Source organism: Patagioenas fasciata, chromosome 8 (genome assembly GCF_037038585.1).
Source record: "Patagioenas fasciata isolate bPatFas1 chromosome 8, bPatFas1.hap1, whole genome shotgun sequence".
Classification (NCBI taxonomy): domain Eukaryota; kingdom Metazoa; phylum Chordata; class Aves; order Columbiformes; family Columbidae; genus Patagioenas; species Patagioenas fasciata.
This window is the reverse complement of record NC_092527.1, coordinates 42,765,147-42,787,196: the sequence shown is the minus strand read 5'-3', so window position 1 is coordinate 42,787,196 and position 22,050 is coordinate 42,765,147. Positions and strand designations below refer to the sequence as shown.

At 54.4% G+C, this 22,050-nt stretch overlaps 1 long non-coding RNA gene across 2 annotated transcripts; it reads right to left on the bottom strand.

The window, feature by feature from the left end:
• Positions 1–470: 470 nt before the first annotated feature.
• On the bottom strand, positions 471–13,178 carry LOC139828583 (uncharacterized). 2 transcript variants are annotated; one of them, XR_011740370.1, is made up of 4 exons: positions 12,335–13,178; positions 11,457–12,158; positions 1,852–5,848; positions 471–928 (listed from the first exon to the last, which is right to left on the bottom strand). It is a non-coding gene; the product is annotated as an uncharacterized lncRNA (long non-coding RNA). The 2 variants fall into 2 exon arrangements; XR_011740369.1 differs by having other exon boundaries at positions 471–5,848.
• Between the last annotated feature and the right edge of the window lie 8,872 nt (positions 13,179–22,050).

The window sequence follows — 22,050 nt, the reverse complement described above, 5'->3', positions numbered from 1 at the left end:
TATTTTGGCGCCTGATATAGCGTGGTATTCTGCATCTCCTGGAAGACACTCTCGTTCTCCAACTCCTACTAGATCCAGTTAAAAATAGCTGATCTAAATCACATTCTCTCAGGCAGAAGCGCTCTCCAACTCTCGGGATTTGCCCCTCCATGCTAAACAGCGCCCACCAGCTCTCTTGCCCTGGCAGGGTGGGGGGTCCATGAGGCTGGGAGGGTGCAGTGGTGCCGTCACCAGTGCCTCACCTGAGGAGCGGGGTTGGTCAATAACTGGCAAACCTGTGTCACCAGGGGAGGGCGCGTGGCCCTGGCGTGAGGGACTGGTGTGTCCCAACACACCCCAAACTGCTCGGGCGCCGCAGCCATCGCAGGGACCGAACAGGGCAGTGCCCCTTCTCCCGCCGCCGGGTCCCCGCGGCGCTGCCGGGGCGGTGGGAGCGCGCACAGGGAGCGGGATGGGGTTCAGCAGCGCGTCCGAAGTCTGGCTCCTCTCCTAGTAGCTCATATTGATAGCAATGCCACAGGGACACGTCCTGTAGCTATATTTGATGCTATCCATTTACAAATAAGTGCACATTTCAGGAATGGTTTTCAGATCTCAGTTAATCCTCTAGTTTTCAATATAATACTAAACAATAAACTATAGTATACAATATGATTTATCAAGCCTTATTTTGTTTAAAATTTGTCACACTAGAACCAACAGCTATTATTATAATAATATTCTATGCAATTCTGCTTGTGACAAGCTTTCCTGGGAAGGCTGACAGCTCTCAGAGCATGACTTCTAACTGACTTTACATTCCAGGCAGGAAATGTCACTATGACTGGGTCAAGATTGTGAATACATGGAGAAATAAAGCGGAATAACTGGTAAGTATGTTGTGGGTACAGTAGCCCAATGACCAGGAACTCAGGAAATTCAATTAAACCTAAACAAAAAAACAAACAAAAAAAAATTAGAAGTTATAAGAAAGAGAATTTACATAGATTCCTTTGTCTTATTGCACACTAATGCCAGGGGCTCTGTTTGGGAAAAGTACGATTGTCAAATACGTTTCTTTCAGCAGCTGCTCTAGGTCATGGAACAGTTAAACCACAAAACACCCAAGCCCCCAAATGGCAATGTCTGAAGATCTAAAAGATGACAATAGCCCAAAGACGAAGGGAAGGGTGGGTTTTTCTTCGTGGTAGGAACAGGTCAGTTTAACACGAGGGGCCGGGGGGCTCAGCTGCCCCCATGCGGGGTCCTGTCCCCGTCCCTGCCCCCTGCCCGCTCTGACACTGCGCTCTCAGCTCACATCCATCTTGCATTCGTAAGGGCTATAAATACATCCGGTGTCCTATACAAATAAGGCATGCACCGAAAATATTTATGCACTGCATCCACGCCCACAGTGCCCTGGATTCCAGTCCTGACAACAGCAGAACTGCCGTTGCTCCATCACAGGGCCCGGGAAGGTTCTGGTGTGAAGGTCAGTTTATCTTTCTGGGTGCTAAGGAAATTGCCCTTCTGCAAGCCCGCAGCGCTGGCAGCTGAACCTGCCCCTTTAAGGAAACGTCCTCTAAAACAAGGCAAGCTTTATTGGGTTTTATGCTGTTGCACTTTTAGGCTGTTCAGAACTCTCCTAGGAATCCTTTTAATATTCCCATCAAATTGAAATAGGAGTTATGTAATGATAATTAGAGCACCATACTCTCGATAACATTCGCTTAATTTCTTTAAAGACTGTTTACTTCCTGACTTGTACCTAGAAGAAAACTTACAACCCAAACAAACAGTTCCCTTCTCCCCACTGAAGCGCAAACCAAAACAAACAGCTAATTGCTCAGAGGTTATTAAAGCAGTCCTTACAATAGCTGTGTTTGCACAGAGCCGCTCTGCGGTAACCGCGACCTGCCGGGAAGGTCTGTCACGGGACGTTTCCCACGGGGACTGCCACCGGCGCCCTTGCGGGAAGAGGAGCGGAGAGGAAATGTGGCGTTATCCTCTCTGTGAGAGCAGGACACGTGGAACTGGGCAAGGGCTGGGTGCAGCAGCCCCTCGTACCTCAGCCGCCTTCCCCGGGTGAATCACTAACAGCTCACAAATGGAAACCCCTTCTCCAGCCCCCAGCACGCCCCTGTGGGCACGGAGCAGCTCCCGGGACAGCGCAGGGCTCCGGTGCCACCGGGCAGGGCGGGTGCCGTGGGCACAGCAGGAGGGGGCTCAGGGGCTTATGAAGAAACACATTCCCCCAGGCCCCCAGACAGAGCTGCTCGCCCCAGAGGGATCTGCAGGTCCATCCTCTGCACCTGCATCTGCTGGATAAAGACCCCAGCTGGGCCGGCGGGGAGCAGGGGCCGGGCTGCCCATCTCGGGGGCTGTGCCCACCTGAACTGCCCTTGATCCTGGGGTCCATCCAGAGCGAACTGGGATGTCGATGGCACAAGCTGGCATGGAGCTGTTCTGTTCTGTCATTTCTGGTCTCATTGCAAGACGCGGGTGTTGGTGCTTTGGTTACCGGCCCAGCACACACCAGCGCACACCTTGGCTGCCAGCACCAGGGAGAGAAATACCGAGTCACAACCTTAAAGCAATTCAAAAGCACAAAGTCAAAGAGCAGTTTGGAACGAGCACTAAACCAGAGGTAGTGTTGTGGACTGTAAGCAGCTTCGCGTGGTTATTGAAGATGCGGCTGAGCTGCTGCTGGGTTCCCACGAGCCGTGTCCGAGTCACCGCCTCATGTCACGGCTGGTGGCTCCTCAAGGAGGGGGTTTGTGGCACTCAGGTGTCCCGAGGTGTCTTAGACAACTCAGTGAAAGACATGAAACAGATGCTTAGGCAGTCAGTTCTTACCTGTTTCAGTTTCATTTTGAAAGTAGAGATTACACAGCTTAAGTTTCTTACGTATCCGTTAGAGCCCCATAAAAGCATCACCAAGTAATTTCCCTTGCTTCCCTTTGATTGTAGCACTCTTGCTACTAGTTTGTGCTGCCACCTGTAATTATTAAGCAGCAACATCCATAGCGTAATCTTCAGAATGTTAACTCTGCAGACTGCTGGGAAGCGGGGATTTTGTTTTATTCCAGAGGAGTTCCCATCCTTCACAGAGGAGAGATGGCGTGGCTGAGTACAATGAGCCATTTGGACGCCATCAGAACATCTCAGCGTCTGGCGCGTTCAGGGCAGCGCTGGCCCAGCACAGTGCAGGGAGCGGCTGCCGTCCCCGCTGTGCCGTGTCCCCTGTCAGCTCCCCCTCTGCTTTCCTCCCCTCGCTGGGCATGTCTGGTTGGGACAGCAGGGACATCTCTGAGCTGGCATCTCTGCTGCTGGCAGCTGCCCTGGGGACCCACAGCGAGGGGCCACAGGCACAGGCTGAAACACAGGGCGTTCCACCTGAACATGAGGAGAAACTTGTTTGCCGGGAGGTGCCAGAGCCTGGTCCAGGCTGCCCAGAGCGGGTGTGGAGTCTCCTTCTCTGAGACATTCAAACCCCTGGGATCCTGCGTGAGCTGCTCTGTGAGCCTGCGTGAGCAGGGCTGGGCTGGGGGATCTCCAGAGGTCCCTTCAACCCAACCAGTCTGTGATTCTACGCGTGGTCCCCACTCTGCAGTGCCTGCAGGGGTGGGAGATGCCGCTGCCAGCCCGGGCTGCAGGAGGGGGCTGAGACAGGTCAGAAACGGCCTGCGTGTGCTGCTGAACGCAGGCGGTGCTGGTGGCTCGGGATCGCCTGCACCCTCCAGCAGGCTCCGGCGCGTGCTCGCATCATCGCCCGGCTGGGAGGCACGGAGCAGACCGTTTCTTTTAGCACATCCAGTGGCTGGATCCACAGTGCTGCCCATACATCCTCCAGACCCACCAGGAGCTCTGTGCTGCTCGGGGAAACGCAGCCACCATCCAGGTGTCCAGCCGGGGGAACAGGCTTGCCGGGTCCCGGATGCCAGTGTCCATCCCTTGCTCCAAGCTCTGTTGACACCAAGGGACGCAATGCCGAATCTGCCGAACTCCCCCTCCACGGAGGGTGCCCTGGGCCCCGCTGCCCATCCTCACAGCAGCCTGGCCAGCAGCCACAGCGCGGGTTTAGCACTCAAACATCTAGCTACACTGAGTACTCAGAGGCTTTAAAACAATGTTTATCCTGAACACTCTTGTCCTCACTTCGCACACGTTCAGAAGGCTGGTCCGTATCTCTGCCAATAGCTACAACATTCAATCAAAACAGCCCCTTCTGTAAACAAGCCCTGAACTGGACGTGTTGGGCCAGCCCCAGCGCGGGGGCTGCGCGGCCCCCGTGCCGAGCAGGGACCTCCGGGCCCGGGCCAGCGCCCGCCCTTTGCCACGGCCAGGACACCACCGGGCGTGTGTTCTTAACCTTTGCGAGGGCAGCCGGAGCACCGGGGCTGCTGTTTGCGTTACAAAGCGGGAACAAAAACCACCCTCAGAGAAAGGATAAAATAGAGGCCAAGAATGACAATTTGGCACATAAATGTTTTTGAAATCATGCGGTATCAAATTAAAATATTGTTAACATTTTGCTAGCTTGCTTCAAGCGGAATAATATTATCATGCGTAATATTATTAAAGCTCAGATAGCGTCTGTCACCCAAAGATAGCAGAGCCCTGTTGGAAGTGTTTCAGGCAGCGGGGCAGGTTTCTGCGGCTGCAGAAGCAGGCGAGACCCCGGGCAGGGTCCCGGGACGTGCCCACGGCCGCGCCGCTGCTGCGGCAGCACCAAAACGCGGTGTGTGCAGCGGGACAGGGCTCGGGGCTCCTCACCGCCTGCACCGCGGCTCCTGAACCCGCTGCCGCGTGTCCCCGGCACTCGAGCGGGTCAGCCCCAGCGTGACCCTCTCAGCAGGGCCGGTGCCAGGCCGGTCCCAGCCCGAGCAGCCGGTGCCGGTGACCGCGGCGGCCGCGCGCCCGCTGCCGGCAAAGCCCAGAGCCAGCCCCGCTCTGCACGGGCCCATTGTGGGACGGAAACGGGGCCCCGGGCACTTCTCTCCAGGGTTTACAGGTTGACTTGCAGCATAGAACCTATATCCTGAAAAATACCAAAAAGGAGACTGACACTTGACATTAAAATCTAATAACATTAGAAGAGCAAAGAACAGTTTAACAAGGAGCCATTTCTGGTGGTTACTAGATAAGATTTAAAAAAATTGCTTCATCCTGGCTTGACCTAAATGGAGTGGAAAATTACCATGACTACATTTATCTGAAATTATAAAGTGTGTTCTGATTAGACCATGATAAAAAGGATGGTATAAATTGATCCAAAGATAAAGAAAGGGCAGGGAAAATGAGATGAGATTAAGAAAAGAAGCAGCCACTAAAAAGGAAGGATAATACAGCAAAGTCTCTGAACCTGTATTAAAAATAGCTGTGGGAACTGGAACATAAATAGTTCAGTGCTTCAGTTTCTGCTGGGGGGGCTGGGGCTCGGCCGCAGCACCTGGGAGCCCAAATGATCCCCTCGTTAATCCCAAGCCCGTTGGCAGAGCAGTGAATGAGAAGCAGGGCTGGCCCAGGCAGCCACCTCACCCACAGACCCAGCCTGGGCTGAGCCGCGGTCCGTCTGTCTGTCCAGAGCAGTGTCCGTCACGCCAGCGCCTGGGTCCCTCCTGGCGGGAGCTCCTGCTGAAGCCTCCAGCTGGTTCATGTGCTTCAGGGCCCATCAAGTGACGCTGAAGCCGATCAAAGAGTGGAACACTAGCGCAGTGGGTCCGGAACAAACCAACCAGCTGAAGAACCACAAACAGAGAGCGGCTGCCTGAACCTCACTTCCTAGAGATACGGCTCTCGCCTCTGGCAGAAACGTCCACGGTCATGGAAACAAACTTTCCTCTGATAAGAATTGTCTTTCAGTTTCCTAGAAACAAATAAAAAATGAGAAAAAAAAAAATTTTTGAATTTAAAATCCCGGTTGCACAGCCGGCTGCCTGAGCACCGCCGGGCGCGAGCAGGAGCAAAACCACAGCCCCGGGTGGCGGGAGGCTGGTGACAACCAACAACAGCCACCTGTGCCAGGGCGGCCCGGGGTGCGCGGTGGCACCTGCACCCCATCCCCGTCACCCAGGGCTCCAGCCCCGCTGCGGCACCGGGTCCCACTGGTGGGACAGTCCCAACGTGCTCTGTGAACCACAGAGCCGCCGCTCCGAGGTGCCACCCAGCTGAGGAGCACGGAACCGCCATCCACGCTCATCAGCCCTTCAGCTCATCGCCCTCAGAAAACACATTCTTGACAGTCTAGAAATGCCACGGCTCTTCCCCTTGCTAAACACGGGGCAGAAATGGATACGGAACTGACACAGCACCCCTTCTCAGCTATGTGTTTTTCTCTTCTGCCTAATGACTGGAACGTCCAGCTCTTCCCTGGAGCAGGAAAGCAGTTTATTTATCTAATCCCTTGTGCCTCTGATCTCAACCAGTGTTATCTCCGTGGTGCCCGGTGCCCACGGTCCGCACGCAGCCCCGGGATGGCCAAGCGCAGCTGGTTATTCAGATAAGGCTCTGCAAACTGCGGGGTTGGAAAACTGTCCCCTCTTTCCATTAGTATAAACTTCCTTTTCCACTCTGTGTTTATGTTCACGTAGATGTATGCAAATCCTCCACCAGAGGTTTCCTTCGAGGAGAAAGTCAAGGCACAGAGCAAGAGGAAGCCCCGTTCCTGCTGTGCCGCTGGGATGGTGTCGGCAAGGAGGGGCTCCCGCTGTCCCCGGGGACCCCGGCACCGAGCCGGCTGTGTCCCTCCTGGGGTTCCTCTGTCTGAGAACAACCTGGTGTTCACATCTGTCTCCGTGCTGCTCCGCTTGCTGCCACGAGTCCACGGCAATGTTTCAGTTCTCACTGCACAACTTTCTGCAGTGTCCTTATCCAGCCAAAGATAATGTAATTTCACCAGACTTTGTGTTGTTTGCATTAACGCCCGGCTAGCCAGCTGCTCCTCAGGGACCTGCGCTCTTCTCTCTCCGCTGTGGGTATTTTGTCGCCAGAGGGGACACAGTGCCACATCCAGCTGAGCGTATTTTGTCCCCAAAGGGGACACAGTGCCACATCCAGCTGTGGGTATTTTGCCCCTGAATGAGATACAGTGCCACATCCAGCTGAGGGTATTTTGTCCCCAAAGGGGACACAGTGCCACGTCCAGCTGTGGTTATTTTGTCCCCAAAGGGGACACAGTGCCGCGTCCAGCTGAGGGTATTTTGTCCCCAAAGGGGACACAGTGCCCGTCCAGCTGAGGGTATTTTGTCCCCAAAGGGGACACAGTGCCCGTCCAGCTGAGGGTATTTTGTCCCCAAAGGGGACACAGTGCCACATCCAGCTGAGGGTATTTTGTCCCCAAAGGGGACACAGTGCCGCGTCCAGCTGAGGGTATTTTGTCCCCAAAGGGGACACAGTGCCCGTCCAGCTGAGGGTATTTTGTCCCCAAAGGGGACACAGTGCCCGTCCAGCTGTGGGTATTTTATCCCCGAAGGGACACAGTGCCCGTCCAGCTGCAGCTCCCTCTGCCCAGACAGAGCCAGCTCCTTGGCTGGGAGGAGCAGCTCAGCTTGGCTCGGCTCAGCTCAGCTCGGCTCGGCTCGGCGCGAGCAGGGGACGGGAGGCAGAGGCGCCCTGTGCCACAGCCGTGCCGTGGCCATCAGCCCTGGCCACAGGGAGCCCTCTCCCAGGACCTGCGCATCCCAGAGCAACAGAGACCACAAAACCCTCAGCCAGCCGCTCTCTAGCCTCGCCTTCGCTAATGTCTCTTTTCATTCATGTGGGTCTGCCATTGCTGCCATGGCGACCAACTTAGACGTTAATTATATAAAGACATTAAGGATACATTCAAAGAGGAAAGTTCAACCCGCAGTTCTGGCAAAAAAAGAGTGAAGTATTCCTAGATCGCACCCCTCCTCCTTTCCCCTCGAGTCCGTCAGATACCAAGACTTCACTCATTTCTTGCCTGCGCTCACTTCTGTGGTGATGCTGACAAAATAAGTCTGCTTTTTTTTTCTTCTGACTCAGTTAAAGCCGATATTCCTTAGACAGTTTGGGTTAACCGGAACACCTGCTGTGGCTGTGGCAGAGAAGACAAGAGAAGTTTACAGAATGGGTTGCTCTTTAATCCGCCTGCCAGTCCTCTTTGCTGAGGAGAAAGGCGGGCGGTTTAGGGATGCTTGTTTTCCTTTTGCAGTTGGTTTCTAAGTGATGGGGCTTCCCAGTCGCTATGGAGCCAGCTCCACACCTGCTGTGACCAAGCTCCTCTGGCTGTGTCTCCCTCTCCCCAGGTGTGCTTTTATCTGCCTCTAATTGCGCTTGCCACGGCCTCCCTTCCACCGCACTGCCTTTGATGTTGACGCTCTCATGGAGGCTATTTTTGTGCTCTTTTCTGCAACTACATTATCATTGACTCCTGTTGTCTCTTTTATGTGTGTTGGGGGTTTTGCTTGTTTGGGTTTTCCAATGCGTAAACACACACCCACTCTTAGCCCAGCTCCTCTCTGCTCGGTCGTGCGTTCCTCCAGGAGGCAGCCAGCTGACGAGAACAAGCAAGAGGGGGTTTCACTGCATCTGGACGGGTGGGAATTGGGCTTTTCGGAGCACCCGATGAAGTCGATGTAAAACAAGACCCAGGCTGCAGTGGAAGCCTCTTGGAAAGAGCTCATCGAGGGAAGGACTCGCCCCTGGTTGCGACCTCGTCCATTCCCACCGTCCGGGCTCGTTTGCTTTGGCACAGGAGCTCTGTCCAGGCCTCCACATCCAGCCGCTGCTGACCCGCTGGGGTATTTTTGTTCAAAATGCTACTGGGAACGAGTCCTATAAAAACTGTGCAGAGATGCCTTCATCATTTCTGCTGAAAAGGACACTAAAAAGGGTTGGGTGGAGGTGCCTGGCTGCAGCGGCCCCGGGGTGGCTGGGGGACCCGGCTGGGGGGACCCGGCTGGCTCTGGGGCTTCCGAGACAAACCCGCCCTGCCGCGGTTCCTCAGGGGCCGATCCTCAGAATGATCGGCCTCTGGGCAGCAAATAACAAGGGAGCAAGCAGAACCCAGAATCAAGAAGAGTCAGTAAGGAAAGCAATCAATCAATCAACGAAGCAGCTGGGGAAGGAAGATCGCTCCCCTGCAGGGGCCACTTGCGCGCACACCTGCGCTGACCACTGCGGCGTTCCTCGCGCTTCAAGAGACGAGTTAAACCGCCGACGGGGAGGGAATTCTCACAGACACTCACTCACTGTGTCCTCTGTAAAGGTTTAGGCTGCTCTTTGAGCAGCCTTTCTGGGAGAGGAACAGAATGGATGGAGGCAAATTGCGAAGGGTGCAAGAGAACAATAAGGGATGGCAGAAAGCAGAAAAAATGTTGGTCAAGTTAGTACTCGATCAGGATTATCAAGACAAACAAATCACGGGATTTCTAAAGATCAGTGCTCCACCGTCTTCCAGCTAGAAGCATTCCAGATGCTGTTTTGTAGCTGTAAGAGGAAACATTTCGCCTCTCAGATCACTGACATATCTCAATTAGAAGTGTCATTCTCTCTTGATGAGCCTTCTCAAGAAGGAGAAAGGCCTAATCCTGATTAACTTGTCAGGTGTGGCTGGAGGTGTCAGAAGAGAGGACTGGGGTGGGCGGCACACAGAGGCATCTGTCCCATCTCCATCCCATCTCTTTGGGCAGAGATCCCGTGGGGACGGAGGGCACAGGGTGACCTGGCAGGGTGAGTGTGAGCATCCCTTCGGCTGCCTGGAGGGACACAGCCCGGTCCCCGGGAAAGCAGCTGTTTGGTGGACAGCAGGACAAGGCACAAGCAAGACAAACGCGAACCAGGGTCCCGACACCGGGGAACGGCGGTGTTGGGAGCTCACCACCAGAAACCCATCATCTCTACAGAGGGAGCGGAGCAGTGCACGTGGCAGCAGGAAAACCCCCAGCAAGCCAGGGCAGGGCGCCGCAAACGGGCGATGGAAGATCACATCAGGTACCATCAGAGAGCGCTTTGTGCTGCAAACGGGCGATGGAAGATCACATCAGGTACCATCAGAGAGCGCTTTGTGCTGCAAACGGGCGATGGAAGATCACATCAGGTACCATCAGAGAGCGCTTTGTGCTGCAAACGGGCGATGGAAGATCACATCAGGTACCATCAGAGAGCGCTTTGTGCTGCAAACGGGCGATGGAAGATCACATCAGGTACCATCAGAGAGCGCTTTGTGCTGCAAACGGGCGATGGAAGATCACATCAGGTACCATCAGAGAGCACTTTGTGCTGCAAACGGGCGATGGAAGATCACATCAGGTACCATCTGAGAGCGCTTGGCTCGCTGCTCAAAGCCAGGCTGCGGACAAACCCACCTCTCCCGGGGCAGCCGGTGAGCGCCGGCACCGCCGCGGCTGCCGCCGTCTCATCCAAGTGCCCGCGCTGCTGCCACCCTGTGCACTAGAAATGAGTCTCCGACAGCTCACCTGCAAACCTCTCACAAATACCACGGACATGCAAATAGGAGAACAGGGCAAAACAGTAGGTGACACCCAGCTTGCTCCTCCTCTTTGGGAAACTCAGATGTTTCTTTGTCACAAAGCTGCTCGTTCTTTCCTCTTAACAGAAACACCCTAATGAAAGAAGAATTATTTTCTTTGACAAAACGCTATTTGTTGACGTTCAAGTAAATTAACATCTTGTAAAGCAGATGAGAGAGAGGAAGCTTTTTGATAAATTCTATGAGCAAAGAAATTGTTGGTTTATTTTCTGAACAGACTAATTTCACTTTCCTTGGACGTCAACCCAGGTGCAAAGCGGTGTCCAGGGCCTCTCAAAAGGGAAAAGAATGGGAAAGTGAGCAAGGATCCTTCCTTTGGGTGTGATCCAAGAGACAAGGGCTTCTTTGTGCTGTGTTGCTAACTACTCAAGCTCCTCAAATCTCCTGCCTTCACACGGCTTCAAGAAAAGCATAGAAACATTCTGCACTTCTTGGTGCTATCACACCGTATAAACCACTAATCCAAGTAAACTGCAGCAATCACACGTATTGTCACTCATGTCAATAGTCCTACTGACTTTAGTGGGACTCTCAGGATAACCAAAGGTGGGCAGTGTCGATTTTAACATCAGTATTGGAATCATGGATTTTGAAGTTAAAAGCGAGTTACCGCCTGCACCTCCAGCCAAATGATGTTCAAACTGACAGCATATTTTTTTAAACTTCAGACATTACCGTTCTTTTTAACCACAGGGAGCCCCAAGGAATTTAGCTTGACAAAACTCAGATGTTTTTCTGCACTGATATAAGCGTGTAGAGCGATAGCAATAGGTTGCCAAGAACTTGAATACATGGTCTAGTTTTTATGTGCTCACCGTAACCGGGACATCTCCGGTGTTTCTGGATGCCGCCCCACGGCCCCGCCGGGCTGCCGATCCGCTCCAGGGCGACCACCCTCACCGAGGAACCCGCACCTCGCCAAACGGGATGTTCGGACCGAACAGAACTCGCTGGGACTTACCCTTCCAAGGGCGTTTCCAGCACGCGGGTGCTGGGGCGGACGCGCTCCCTTCGGGAGCCGGGAACCCCCCCGGGGAGAGCTGAGCCTTCCGCTGGCTGTGTCAGGCTCTTCATTTCAGGGGCTACGTGGGCGCTGTTCCTTTGGTTTTGTATTTCTTTTTTAAATACAAATTCCATTTTTACGGAAATGTGAAGTTTGTGTCACCTCTCAGCAAAGGCAAATCCTGATTTTACTGGTCTCGTGAAACAGAATGGAACCACTTTATTTGGTAAAAGCGAGGAGACAAGATTAAATCCAAATTGCTGTTCTCTCCTGCTGGAGGTATTTTTCTTTTAAATCAGAGAAGTGACTATACCGCAGGTCCTGAGCCGCAATGAGGAATCATCTGTTGAGATAAATGGGGATTATTGTTTTCCACATCAGTTTCTGAGTTTCTAAAAGATTCCCACTCTCTTTGTGGCAAGGACTGCTCTCAGCACGGGCCCTCACCGCCGCAGACCGTGGGGCTGGGAACGCGCACATTGAGCCATTATTGCGACTCCAACCTAAGGACCTTGTGGAAAAGTTGAAAAACTTCCAAGGTGCTGGCGGTGGCTTCGCTGGGGACAAGATTAACGTTCGCTGAATTGGCTGCATCCTTTCAACTGCTGCTTCCCCCTCCTTCCAGCAAGTGAATCTGCCTATTAGTTACACAAACAGACCCTGGAAGAAACCAAACATCAGAAATACATTAACAATAATGCCCTGTTCTTAAAATAGAAAGGCAATAGTAAAGAGAGCCCTTGGCTCTGGCTTGCTGCCGCTCAATTGAGCGCTATTGCAATGAACTCCCACAATAAAGAAATACAGGCTACAGAACAAGAAAGTCAGAGAAGTACCTGCGCACTGGAGCGTTTCAGGTGGATCTGCAGGGGTCCGTCGGTCCTGTTCCACGGGCAGGACAGTCCCAACTTCTGTAAAGCTTGTGGGCCAAACCGACGAGAGAGGTGAAGCAGAAGAGAAGAATGAAGCGATCCAGCAGGTGGCCCAGGCCGTGCACAGGAGCTGCACACCCCGCAGAACGTTTTCTCCTTTCTCCGTACCTTGGTGGGTGCACACAGCAGGTACAGGCGGAGCAGCCGGCACGGCCGCCCAGCCGCAGAGGACTGTGCCCTGCTTGGTGGGCACGACACCATCGCAGTCTTTTCTTAAGAAAAATATGGAGGTTTTTTCCCAAAGTGCAGATTATTTGTTGCTTGGGAACAACCAAGAAAAAGCAGCAGGTGGTGTTGCAAACGGACGCTGCTCAGCTGCAGCCGCCGTGCTGGGGTGCGAGGTTGGACACCCGCCCCGGGCGGCTTCGTCCCTGCAGGCGAGGATGCGCCAGCGCCTGCTGCTGCCGGCGGGACAGCCACGGGCAGCGGGACATCCTGCGCACACTCGGCTGCCAACAGGCAAAGGCACCAAATTCTGGGGAGCCTTTGGGAAACGCTCCTGCCCTCCCTGCGCCAGGAGCGGTGGCTCAGTGCACGGTGCAGCCGGGAGCCAAAAGCACAGCCCGTGGCTACCGCACTCCTCCCTGCCCCCCAAACCCGCCCTTAGCTCCATTGGTATTGTGACTACTGATGCTTTGCACTGATTTTTACTGCACACTTCAAATTGCGGGACCTTGCTCAGAAACATCCTCCAGAGGACATTTCTTCATCCTTGCCACACGCTGGCAGCTGCTGCCATGGCCGAGGCGCTCGCTCCTTCCATCCATCCATCCATCCCTCCCTCCCTCCCTCCATCCGCGCTCCTTCCTGGGATGCAGCAAGCTCTAAGCAACCAGTGACTTCACAGCCTCCGTTTACTTGTTTTGGCTGCATGCTCCGTTAACATTCAGCAATACATAGAAAAGCCCCTTGAAGGCAGCAGGGATGGCTCACTCCACCCCTCCCCAGTGTTCAAACTGCAGTTCCAGCCTTGGCTCCTCCGCCGTGCCCGAGCGCTGGTTTCTCAGCCCGCAGGTGGGCACCTGCCCCAGCGCCCGGGGCTGTGCGGGAGCAGGAACGGGCCCTTCTGCCCCACAGCTGCTTTTCGCCTTTTTTGGAAGAGCCGGAGCGCTGGCAGCGCAGCCCCGCGGGCGCAGGGAGGCGAGGCGCGCTCCTCCAGCCCACATTCCGTGCTAATTTTAACCAGCTCCCTCGGGCAGCTCCGAGAAGCACAGTCTTGATTTATTAGTCTTTCCCTTCTGAAAACTTTTGTTCAAGTGTCTTGGGACACAAGTAAAACCAGAATGGGATTCTTAGCCTGGAGCTGTTTATGGAGAAGTTTATCTGCCTCACGAAGTATTGGGAGGTTCTTGCAGCACCCGTATTTTTTTCCCAAAGACACCCCAGCTCTGAGATGCCAGGGGATCAGGATTGCTGGCAGAGCCAGATGAGGACGACGTGGTGGCAGGGCTGGGCGCTGGGCCTGGACATGGCCGGTGTCACCCCCAGACACCAGAGCCCCGGCCACGGCCAGTGTCACCCCCAAACACCAGAGCCCCGGCCACGGCCGGTGTCACCCCCAGACACCAGAGCCCCGGCCACGGCCGGTGTCACCCACAGACACCCCAGCTACAGCCAGTGTCACCCCCAAACACCAGAGCCCCGGCCATGGCCTGTGTCACCCCCAGACACCCCAGCCCCGGCCATGGGTGCTGAAACCAACTTTCCAGGGTCCCTGTAGCATCTGTGCTGCTGGAGTACAACCTTGAATTGCACCAGTAGTCAAAGCAGCATGAAAGTCACAAACCACGGTACTTGTGTAGGAAACATCCCAATGAAATATTAAACATTTTCTTCCAACTGCTCTCTCTTGCTTATTTCCCATTTCCATTTTGCATGGCCTTGACACCTATAGCCAAAACGGCACTACGCTCTCGGAGAACGGAGATTAAAGCTCTGATTCTTGTCTTGCCCTTGTTATTAACACAGAAAGAAAAGCCGGCCAGCGGTTCCGCTCGGTTACCCTGACTGGTTCCACGGGAACCCACCCACAGCTCCTGGCACCCGGTGACAGCGACCGCAGAGCAACCACCGCACACTGACACTGCAGCTGCGACACGGAACAGCTCCTGCCTCGTTACTCTGAAAGAGCCAATGACTTCTCCAAGGTGTTTCGTGCTTAAAGCTGGAGAATTAAGCAACGATTTATGGTTTAAGGGGTTTTGTTTGTTTGTTTCAGATTTTCCCATCCAACTGCCAAATACTTTCTGGCTCAGCCTTCAAACCAAATTAATTCTGCTACCATCAGCCGATTTAAATAACTACTGTTTGAACATGAGAGGTATGAACCCGTGAGGAAAGTGGGACTGGAGAACCTCCAGCTGTCAGTTTGCTGCGAGGTGGATCGGGGAGTCCTGCCCAGCGCGGGACGGGGCAGTGGGACGGGAGCGCCCCGGGGCGGGGGGCAGCGGGACGGCAGCGCCCCGGGGTGGGGGGCAGCGGGACGGCAGCGCCCCGGGGCGGGGGGCACTGCTGCCTGTTTCTTGCTGGCACGTGTCTTAATTTCTGCGGTGTTCTGCAGTGCAGTGTTCTGCTCCATCACCTGGGCTGCGCTGTGCGCTCCCGAGTGTCCGTTCTGGACCCCCATGCCCGAGGAGTGTGGCCAGATGGGTCCTCTGCCTGTCCCTGCCCGCAGAGCTGGGGTTTCTCTTGGCTGCTCTCCTGACCCATGCAGTAACCCCTGGTTTGCAGGCTATAAACCAAGCATGAAAGTTGCAGAACAGAAATTAATAGAACAGAAAAAGCCTAATCAGCCCTCACTCTTATCAGCAATATTGTTGCTGGTTAGTTGGCACTCGAATTTAGAGATACACAGTTGAGAGTTTGAGCAGGGGTCTATCAAACAGCACAGCACACCAGGCTCCAGTGTGCATCCCTGCATCCTCTCGGGATCCCTGCATCAAGGCTGTGTTTCTGTCTCATTGCTTTGCCTCCCTTTCCCCTTGCTTTCCACATGGAACCTGAGTGGTGCCCTACCACTGATGCTCCCCACACCTCTCACACAGCCCAGCACGGCTCATTCACCATCAGGACACCGAGTCCTGACTGCAGCTGGCCTGAGACTCCAGTCCCCGTCACCTCTTGATGTCAGGATTTAAGGACGGTGGTGTTCTGCTGTGTGCCGCTCTTCTCGCTCCCAGGCAAGCCCACGGAACCACCTGCAGGAGGTGACCTGGGGCCACAGAGTGGTGTTCGGGTGGGACAGGGACCACCAACACCCCCCACCCCGTGTCCATGGGCTCCGGGAGGTTCCTCAGCCCGAGCCCGCGCTGCTCACCCTCCCCACAGGGATGGTGCCCTGGATCCGGACACAGTGCCCGGGCTGACGGGCCGCGCCGCGGGGCTGCTGTGAAGTGCTTATTCTAACGGCATGGCACAGCATGATGGCTTTCTGGGTACTTTGCTCCCTTTCCCTGCAGGCACTGATTTCGTTACTGGCTGAGCCCCTCAGTCCCCTCAGACAGGCGTTCAGTGACACTTCAGTGCATTTCTCTGCTTTCCATATTTCTCTCGAGCTATTTCTTTGCCTCGCACAGCGGGCTCCAGTTGTCACAACTTGACAGCTCCATGTGTATTTCAAGTCAGAAAGAAGCAGAATAAAGTTCATTTCCATACTTATTTAGCTATAGGACTTACCTCCTTTTTCAAAGAGGCTGAGCGTATTTTGGTTTCATTTCCCAGCAGGGCTCCTGTAGGTGAACACCTTGATTCCGCCTCCATTTCCCGGTTCTGTTCGGCTGTACCATTGTGGTTAATATCCAACCTCACGGGGTTTATGAGCATTGTGGGTTCCCAGGCAACTCTCCATGCGGGAAACAGCTCCTGTCACCATTCAATGAAAAACGTAATTTAATTCTTATAGCACCTCAGGTCTAGCTCCAGTTTGTGCGTTTTTCGTGACACGTTAATACTTTTGCTAAGTATTTTCTGTTTTCTCAAGGAATTGCTGTTGTCTTTGAAGCTTTACCAGGAGTGGGTTTGTGGGGCGCACTGGCACAGGTTCCGTGGCACCGCGGCCGCGCCGGTGGCTCCAGGATGCGATCACCAGAACCGCCCCGGGCAGCCTGGGAACGCGAGTTATTGCACACATCACTGTGCCGTGTGTCTCTTTGCACCATTTGCTTTTATCTCATGGCCTGAATCTCCTCAAAACAGTAAAAAAACCCCAAAGAAGTTGTATCTGGGTGACAGCGGGAGGCGAGGAAAGCGGGTTTAAGGAGACGGGTTCAGCCTGATGTTCTCACATCAGCCCCTACGCTGCTCTCACAAAGCTCACAAGTGTCAGCCTTTGGTGGCACAAACTGAAATTCCTCGTCTTTCGTGATTTTCTACAGTCTTAACTCCTTAATCCACCTCGTTTTCTCCCTCCGATACTTCTCTCCTGATCCCATTGTTTCCTGATCAAGAGTAGCTCAAAACAATCAAACAGGGAAGAAGGAATAAGAAGGCCCTGGTGAGAGGCAATTTCAGAAAACGAGATTACATTTAAAAAAGACCTCGCACGTTTTACTGAAGTGACAGTCCCTCGGGTCGCAGACATGGAGAATGGATTTACTTTTCTTGGTGTAAATCGATGCTGTTTCTGCACAACGTGAATCACTATTTTCTGTTATCATGAAGGTGGAACAGGGCAATTGTGAAAAATAATACACTACATAACCAGATCTTCACGTTGATGACTTAAATATCGTTGTTAATATGGCTAGCTTGGCTCAAACATTTAGAAATACCACTTTTTAAAATACTATTTTTAAAAATTTCATAGCAAACCCACTTTTTTCCTTGCTAGCTGACATTCCAGGTCAGCTGAAGAGCCTGCGGTGGGAACAGCTTGGTGACCAGAGAGGTGGCTGCTCTGGCCACGGGGAGCTGACAGCTCTCGGTGCGGGGGACAGGGGGACGGGGTGACACCGGCCGGGGGAGGGGGGAGGCTGTGACACCGGCCGGGGGAGGGGGGAGGCTGTGACACCGGCCGGGGGAGGGGGGAGGCTGTGACACCGGCCGGGGGAGGGGTGGGGGGGCTGTGACGCTGTGCGGCCCCAGCTGCAGCCGTGTCAGGGCTGGGTGAGGGGAAGATGCTGCAGCGGGTGCCAGACCTGCGGGTCGGACCACCGGCCCAGCCCAGCCGGGCACCGCTGGAACCCTACAAGCCTGGTTTGAAAGGTTTCCAAAACAGATGGATTACAGCCTCTCACAGCTGTTGTTCACCACAAACCACACGCTCAGCCACAGCAAATAGGTGTCAATAGCACGGAAAAGACCTCTGCACCACCCAAAGAGTTTGCAGCACCCACAGGAGGGGACGTGGGACACCCACGCGCTTTTTCAGTTCTCCAGACTGTGTGACAGCAGCATCACAGGGTGCAGGCACCTTGTGACATTGCCTTGTGCCTTCCTCCCGCTCTTGCCTTCCTCCCCACACTATTTCCTACATTTCAGATTAAGGCTTCTGGTTTGGGGATGCTCCACGCAATCCAGCTTCCCATTCTCATGTACAAAACAAGCATGGTTGACCACCCCCAGCCCCATGCCGGGGGTCCCAGGGGGGCTGTTCCCCCCCCACAGCCCCATGCCGGGGGTCCCGGGGGGGCTGTTCCCCTCCCACAGCCCCATGCTGGGGGTCCCGGGGGGGCTGTTCCCCTCCCACAGCCCCATGCCGGGGGTCCCGGGGGGGCTGTTCCCCCCCCACAGCCCCATGCCGGGGGTCCCGGGGGGGCTGTTCCCCTCCCACAGCCCCATGCCGGGGGTCCCGGGGGGGCTGTTCCCCTCCCACAGCCCCATGCCGGGGGTCCCGGGGGGGCTGTTCCCCCCCTCCAGCACGCTGGGGCCCTTCCAGCAGCACTGGGGCTCAGTGGGGGATACCGCAGCTGAACCCCAGTTCTTAACTGCCCTCCGCTCCATCCGTGGCTGCTCTCAGCTCCTAAGGTTAATCTCGCCATTTGTCAAATTATTTATGAGCACGAACATTTGTTGTTGGAACCATCGCAGCCCTTTGACGCACGATCACATCAGTGGGTCCCCCAGAAACCTGCAATTACGCCCCGCGCGCCTTGCCCAGCGCTCGCTTTCTGCTCTCCACGTACAAAAATCAATTAGAGGCTCTCGTTGTGCCGTAAATGTTGATGGTGCTTACATTACAAAGACAGAAACATCTGTAACTATGGTAACCCTCGAGGCAAGACTCATTTCAAGAATTAATTATGACAAGAAGCTTTCTATGGTTGTTTTTAAACAATAAATATAAATTAAAACAGCTTCATTTCTCAGACACAAGTTAATTTTATGTTTTAACCTCCAGTACTGTAGGTTCTCAAGACATTTATCAATATCGACATAGAGGAAAATGGTGCATTATCAATGCTTGCGTCCAAAGATTCAGCATCATTACTTGTATCCCTTCAAAATACTCGTTTCAACACCCATTCTTTCATCCTTTGGGTCACTACACTTTCAACAACTTCAAAATGAACGCGAGAACCATGCAGTGTTCTTCCCTTTCTTCTTTTTCACTCCACCTTGCTGCGTCCTGACCTGGTTCTGGTCTGGGCACCAGACCCGGCTGAAAATGAGCACACAGATGGGTTTGTCATTTCTGGTTTTGTTTTCATGAACTCCTCTGCCTCCTACACAAGCCTTCGAACGTCAGGGCAGAACAAGGCAGCGAACATCAGCAAACCTTTGAACATGGGGCAGAACAAGGCAGCGAACATCAGCAAACCTTTGAACATGGGGGCAGAACAAGGCAGCGAACATCAGCAAACCTTTGAACATGGGGCAGAACAAGGCAGCGAACATCAGCAAACCTTTGAACATGGGGGCAGAACAAGGCAGCGAACATCAGCAAACCTTTGAACATGGGGCAGAACAAGGCAGCGAACATCAGCAAACCTTTGAACATGGGGCAGAACAAGGCAGCGAACATCAGCAAACCTTTGAACATGAGGAGCGGGGGCTGCGGCCGCTCGGGCTCCCCCTGCCTGCAGCAGGGAACAATCCCCCGTGACAGCGATCATTGTCCTGATGGCTTGGAAACAGTGATGTGAACGGGGCGAGATCACGAGCGGTGGGTGAAACCAGCACCCTGTTCAGGGGTTACAAATTTGCAAATAATGACAGGGAAGCAGCTTAATGCGTCACCTACAGAGACTTTCATGTAAACGCGCGAGGAGGTTTACCAAGGTACACGCTTTTTAAATTTTAAATGAAGCGACGGGCAAGAGGAAAGAAGCTTCTGTTCCATAAAGCACTGCAGTTTCTACACTAGCCAAGGACTCTGTCTGGCCACACCAACGAGCCCGGGGTCCACAGCAAGGTGCCTTACACACAGAGAGCGAACACTGCGGCTGTGCCTCGGTGCCTTGACCGCACCGGGGTACTCGGGTCGCCTGCAGAACTGGAACCACGTTATTTAAACACGCAAAACCAGCGTACTTAAATGTGTGCTCGAAATCGTTGTGAGAGCAGGGTAAAGATGGTTTGATCAAAACACTTCAATGCAAATAACCACGCAAATACAGCTCAGCCTGCTTTTCCACCCCGCTGCCATTGCCCTGCCGCCGCTTCCAGCCATCGGGACGCCGAGCGCTCCGCACGGCACTCGGGACAGGAGCGGGCAGGGGCTGCGGCTGCGGCTGCGTCTACACACACGTGCACACGCCAGCCCCCCTCCCAGCCCCACGGCTGCCCCAGAGCACTCACCTGCCCATGTTTTGGCTGTCCCACTCCTCCCAGCCCCACGGCTGCCCCAGAGCACTCACCTGCCCACGTTTTGGCCGTCCCGCTCCTCCCAGCCCCACGGCTGCCCCAGAGCACTCACCTGCCCACGTTTTGGCCATCCCGCTCCTCCCAGCCCCACAACTGCCCCAGAGCACTCGCCTGCCCACGTTTTCAAAGATCTCTTCCAACAGCAAGAGATTGGTGCTTTTTCTTATTAAATAAAGTGGGAATTTACTATTCTCTGCCACACAGGCAAGAGACAGATCAGAGACAAGAGCCCCCAGGATGGCGCCTGCCAGGGCAGAACTGAGCTTGGGGTGCTGGACGAAGCCGCCTGCGCCTCGCCAGGACTGTCCCTCTCTCCCCTCTCAGTTCCCGCACCCAAGGCGGGGTTGGCACGGCAGAGCTGGCACAGCAGGGCTGGGCACAGCGGGGTTTGCACGGCAGGTCCTGCAGCCGCGCCCCCAGCCCCCAAACACCACTCCTGCCCCCACCCTGAAATGCCACCGAGGGACTGGGAATGATCAGCCTGCCAAAGGGACATGCAGGAGCTGGGGCTGTGGTGTCTGTGGGTGACATCAGCCATGTCCAGGGCTGTGGTGTCTGTGGGTGACATCAGCCATGTCCAGGGCTGTGGTGTCTGTGGGTGACATCAGCCATGTCCAGGGCTGTGGTGTCTGTGGGTGACATCAGCCATGTCCAGGGCTGTGGTGTCTGTGGGTGACACGGTGGGTCCCTGGGGGCGCACATAACAGTTGGAGAAGAGAGAGCTAATTAAGGCTGTTAATGCTGCTGGCAGAAAGCACACCACCAGCACTTGTGCTCTGATCACACAACTCGATGCTGCACAGTGTCACGTCTTGGAAATACTCGTGAGTTTACAAAAGTAAGGTTACAGCTCTCAGGTCATAGAAGAAAAACTGGAAAAGGTGATCTAAATCCATCCATGTCCAGCTATAGCAAAGTCCTAGTAGAAACAATAAATTATCTGTTTTAATGATCTGAAAGCATTAGATGAACCCCACAGTCTAAGTCACTTTTGTCTTTTCACAATAGGCAATATTTGAATTCAAGTATTCACACCTCACCACTGCTGCACCTTTCTTTCTTAGCTCTTGCAGCAAGCCAGATTTTATGTCCATGTTCTATCTCCTCAGCCAAAAGGAGCAGCCAGAGCACCACACGCATTTTCCACGAGCCGCTGCTGCCATCCCGACACTCGGGAGCTGCCCAGAGCCATTCCCGGTGACAACAATGAGCCGTTCCCTGGTGACAACAGTGAGCCGTTCCCCGCGGTGTCTCTGCCGCTTGCACCTGCTCACCCGCAGCCCAGGAATGACCCTCTACCTGCATTTCCAACACCCCTAACGCTGCAGCTTTTCCATCTGACTCCAACACGCAGCTCTGCTCGGGCCGCCCTTTGTTGCTTCACTGCATTCCCATCCACCACCTCCCTTCGTGGGAACTGCCGTAAGAAAACACCAGCCAAGATGTTTTATTTTCATCTCTGGCCAGTCCAGTGGATGCAGATCCAAGCGCCTGGGGCTCGCGCCCACAGGAGAGCTCGGCCCTGGCTCCCCGTGGTGTGGCAATACAGAGGAAATAATATTCATTCCTCAAATGCTAGGTTAATCCAAGCTGTCAGCTGCTTCTTTCTCAGCATTTAAATGTTAGAGATTACATTACAGAGCAGCTGCTCGTCGTGCTCACACAGCACCCGCGATGGAGTGATGCCCCGGCTGCCACGGCCCTTCCCGGGTACCAGATCCGCACCGACCGGAGCCGAGCGGGGAGCGGCTGTGGCCGGGGACTCCTGGCCTGGGGCGACGGCGTTTCTGCAGCCCCACCAGCTCCTTGTGCAGAGG